Raw genomic sequence first — 5,478 nt, forward strand, 5'->3', positions numbered from 1 at the left:
TCACAGATGTCTGCTGACTATCTAAGTTGTCCTGGGCTGGAAAAGTATTTCACCTGGACCATTTGTTGGCTCTGATACTTCAAAATTTGAGGTGTTATTTTAAAGTTGTTTTAAGGAAAATGTTGAGACAGTTCAATAGGGTTACTGCTTCTACTTCACTTTCCCATTTTCATTCTGGTGATACTGTGGAAGTATTATACCTTAAAACTCATGTTCAGTACATAATCTCTGTCCCCCACAACTCATCCCTTTTCCAAACTTTTTCCAAAGGCTCCCAGTCACTTAGTTTTTAAAGCTTCAGAAGATGTTTTTCTCCTCACTCTCCCTCACCCCATATGCCCTATCAGTTTGTACTTCCACAATATCTTTTATAACCTTCTTCTCTCAACTCATAGAGGCACCTCTCTGGTTGAGATCCTCATCACTTCTCACTGAACTATTAAAATAACCTCCCATTTGATCTGATTGTCCTTTCTCTTCTGCCTCACAGAATTCTATTTTCCTTAATATTCATCTCCAATGCCATCTGTTATTTGAAAGCTCATTCCCCATCTAATAATTCTGACCAATCAACTTACATATTATTTATTTTGCACATATTGATTTTGCATATCTATATACACATATGCATATATATTTATGTGTATATCATCTTTTTCCTTTGAAATATAAATTTTCTGAAGCTAAAGACTCTGACTTTTTTTTGTCTTTCTGTTCTCATTGTCCAGCTCAGAACTTTACACATAGAAAACCTTTAATCGATGATTGTTGATTGTTTGATGAATTGCTCTTGAGAGTTTCATTTGTATTAGAGCATTTGTAATTCCCAACACTTTTTAGTAAAGATTTTGAAATAGCAATGCTCAGATCCATTGGCACAAATAATTCAACTTCATAAAGGCTTCCAGTACTTGAGGGAGGTGTGCTTTTTGTACTGTCTTCATTGACTTAGTGATATGATCAATTTGGATTTTTCTTCAAAACTCAGGCAGACTGTTTGGGCTGGAGCTAGGTAGAGAGGAGTGGCACCATCTGGTACAAGATCTTTATTCCTTGTTAGTACTGCAATATTCTGGTATTTTCCACAGTTCAGTCAGTAGCAAAGGTAAAAAAAAATAAGCAGCCCAAATTGTGAAGTTGTGAGATGGCAAAATGGCTCTTAATGCTGTCTGATCCCATCATTGGTTTCATTAGTATAGGGATTCTTTTCAGCTCAGACAGTTGGTGGCATATGGTTTCACTCTTCACAAAGATGGTTCTTGACTATAGATTTGTCAATCTCAACAGAGCTTCCAGGCTTGCCAGATCTGATTTATTTCAGAGGCACCAAATAGCTCATGATATTTCTCCTCCGATGAGTAAGTGCCACAATTCTGGTTAACATTAACATTTCTGATCTGGAAGTGAAAGATGAAGGGAGATGTCTCACCCACCCGTACATACAGACACACACACACACACACACACACACACACACACAAACACAAACACACAACACAGACACACAAACACAATTTCCCACAATCCCCACTCAATCTTCAAGGTATTTTTCTCCCCAGAAAACTATTTTCACTTCAACATCAGTGACATGTAGCCTTTGGGAACACTAGAACAAATCATGCCCAGACCAGTTCTGTTTTGGTTGTTTGTTTTCAAATTCAAACTAAACGAGACTCTTTTTCCTTTCCTTATAAATCAAAGCTTCTGCAGCTTCATAACTGCAGGTGTAACAATCTAATTGAGTGTTTAATGGAAAAAGTGATCATCCTTAACACATCATTGAATATGGTGGAGCCCAAAGAAATGACCTAAGATCTGTGAGCCAAGAGAATTGAGTGATGATAGATCACAGTTATATCATTAGGCCAAATGAAATATTAGATGTGAAAGTATTTCATAGATTTTTAAGAATTATTTCACAAATGCAGTTAAGTTTAATCAGAATTTAGTATTTTCTAAGCAAAGGAAAGAAAAAAGAAGGGATGCACCCAAAATTTCAAGTTGATGATGTTTTGTAGATGGTGGGGGAAAAAAGAAGTACTATGTAATTTCTCTTTTGCTTCTATCCTCTCTATGAAGAATGATCTTCAAACCATGAAGGGTAAAACAACTAAAGTCACAGGGAATTGGAGGTACAGATGAGTAAGTAGATAGAGAATATTTAATAGGTTAAAATGAGTTCAAGTTCCCAGATCCAAAGAACAAAATCCAAGAGTGCTCAAAAATCTTGCAGAGGTGATTGAAGAGTCAATGTCAATCATCTCTGAAATAATGAATCAATAGATATCATTCTGCCTTGATACCCTGATGTGGTATTGTACCTTTCCAACCAAACCTTGAGCTCTTCCCCAAGGCCATGCTGCTCTAACTGATGAAAGTTTACCATATCTATGCCAACCAACCAAGTATGCTTCACATCTTCCTTTCATGTATGACACCATTCTTTTTCTTCTGCCTCTTGCTCTGGGAAATATTATCAAAGTAATATTACTTTTGATTATGGAAGTATTGTCTTAATTGGTTGCTCTTTGTCCCCATTTACCATTCTCATGATTTTCTATTCTATAACAAACTTCCTTGTTCACTACTCTCAGATATGACTTGTCTCTTGTTATCAGAATACAAAATCCTTGAAGGCAAGAACCCTTGTTTCATATTTGAATTATCATTACTTAACAGTACCTGGCACAAAATAAATACTTAACATATTTTTCATAAATTCATTTGTGATGGACAGTTAGGAACATTCCATAAGACTAGAGATAAGAAAACATCTTGAATTTCAAAAATTTGCAAATAACAATTGTCAGCTTATTGACCAGGGATCTTGATTTTGATCACCAATAAAATTTTCAATTGTATGAATAAGTATTTGTAAAGGGAAGCAGTGATCACTAAGAACTAGCATGAGTTCCCAAATATCTAAGTCAGAAGTTCTTAACCCATAAAGGAGTCCTTGGATAGCTGTCCGGGGAACTGTGAATTTTGGTCGGGAAAAAGAATACCTCTTTATTTGAAAATAGTTTTATGTGTGGTTCTATACATTTTATTTTATGCATTTTGAAATGGTATCCTGAGAAAGGGTCTATAGGTTTCACTAAATCACAAAAGGGCATTATGATACAAAAACATTAAAAATCAAAACTTTGATTTTAGAAGAAGGATCTTAGACAGTGCCCCCTCTACCCCTAGTTTTACAGATAAAGAAAATTAGGTACAGAGAAGACTTAATTTGCCTGGGGGCACATTGGTAGGAAGCAGAAAGATCAAGGTTTAGGCATATGATTTCAAATATAGTATTCTTTTCATAATACCACATTTGTTCTCATGAGAAAACATTTCATGTGATTAGACCAAGTCCAACCTAATCAGTTTTAAAATATCTTGATTCCAAAGCTTTCCTCATTTCACTCCACCTTCCACTCAGCTGCCAAAGTTATTTACCTAAAAAGAAAGTAAGACAATGTCATCCTTCTCCTTCTAAACAGATTCCAGTGCCTTCCTATTTACTGCCAGGGAAAAAATATAAAATCTTCTATTTGGTATTAACGTCCTTCATAGTCTAACTCTTTCTTACTCTTCAAGGAGACATAAACTTTCTTTACTTCTCTCCATGTACTCTAGGATCCAGTTATATTGCCTTACTTGCTTTTTTTTACTCACAATATTCCATCTCCTGTATCTATGTCTCTTTAGTGGCTGCCATGATTAGAATACTTTCTCTACTTATGTCTACATCCTGCCTTCCTGCAAGATATAATCTTCTTCAAAAAGCCTTTTCCAGTACCCTTTCTCCTCTCATTCTTGACTGCTACTGTCTTCTCTCTAAAATTAACTTATATTCACATTGTACCTCTCTTGTTTGTACAGTTATTTGCATATTTTTCTCCCAATAAAATAAACACCTTGAGGATAGAGATCATGATTTTGTCTTTCTTTCTATCCCCAGCACTTACTACAGTGGCTATCAAAAGAGCACATGCTTAACAAATCTGCATTCACTGATTTATTACCTCCATATTTTAGAGAACTTTATTTAATGTGTAGCCACAATGAGGAGGCTAAAAAAATCCAGATAGCATTAGGGAGTAAATGCATGTTTACCCCATTTTTAAATTCCATTTTTTAATCTATGTTCACTCCATTTTGCCAAATAAAGAGAAGTGGAAGTCAAGAGCAAAAATTGTGTAGAAAACAAGCTTGTTTAAAAGTTATATGGAAATAGAAGAATAGATATTTTAAAGTATTGGTCATCAAAATAGCAAAATGCAGATGATGGGAAAACAGACCTACAGAGACACATAGCTAAGGCAGATAATCTCAAAAATATTTGTTGATAAAACTGGAAGAAACAGATTTGAGCAAATAGGTTTGAAATGGACCTGATCTTTTCTGTTGTTTCTATGATAATCTTATGTCATCAGTTATGGTACTGGAACTACTGAATTTGGACTCAATGACTGGTCTTTCAAATAGAGCAACCTTAGCAAGAAGAAAAGAGTATATATACATATATACATATATATATATACACATATGTATATATATATATATATATATATATATTAATAACCATATCAAAACCAGAGTTAAAAGGCATAATGGACTTATAAAATAGATGCTAATTAAGTTTTAGAGGACTTTGAAATTTGGAGGAGGGTTAGATTTTACAAGAAAGTTCAGTAATGTAAATTATTTTTAAAGTTTTAATTGAAAAAATAGACAATATATTTTGATTTGCCATTTTAGTGAGATCTCTGTGGTAGCTCAACTTCATTTACTAAAGCATACCACAGTTTCCACAGACAAGCTGCATAAAAATTGTACTGAGGACCACATTTTGGACAGTCCTTTTGTAAATGAATGAAAATACAATTTACTTTACTATATGATATTAATTTTATTATATGTGTGTATTTTTAACAAAGGGATGTTTTGCTATCTATACAGAAAAACACAAAGCAGATGCAAAACAACATGACAAAGTGGAAAGTGTTTTCTTTAGAATAATAGGTCCTGGGTCAGATCTTGAAAGTCATTACCTGAGATACCTTGAAAAAGGTACAACCTCTCTAACCTTTGGTTTCCTCAAATGAAAAATTAGAAAATTAAACTAGAGACTTTTTAAGTTTTGTCTTAACTCTTAATCTATTATTTTTGTGATGGTCTTCAGGTTATTGGGGGGATGCATTACTGATGATCTTCAGTATGGTATGAACAATGAAGTTCAAAATTGAGTAAGAGTTTGGACCAGTTTCTTTTGAGAAAATGTTTTGTATTCTCATGGACCCAAGCTATATACTGCTGTAAAAATACCTCTTTTTTTTCTTAACCACTTTATTTTCCTAATAACACTATATTGACTGTGAATCATAGAATGTCATGATCTCTAAAGAATCACAATTATGACCCAAAGCTCAATGAGAAAATGTTTCGTGGGTGGGAAAAGGTTTCAGCATATTTCCAACAATAACTTGC

This window comes from Macrotis lagotis, chromosome X (assembly GCF_037893015.1).
Source record: "Macrotis lagotis isolate mMagLag1 chromosome X, bilby.v1.9.chrom.fasta, whole genome shotgun sequence".
Lineage (NCBI taxonomy): Eukaryota > Metazoa > Chordata > Mammalia > Peramelemorphia > Peramelidae > Macrotis > Macrotis lagotis.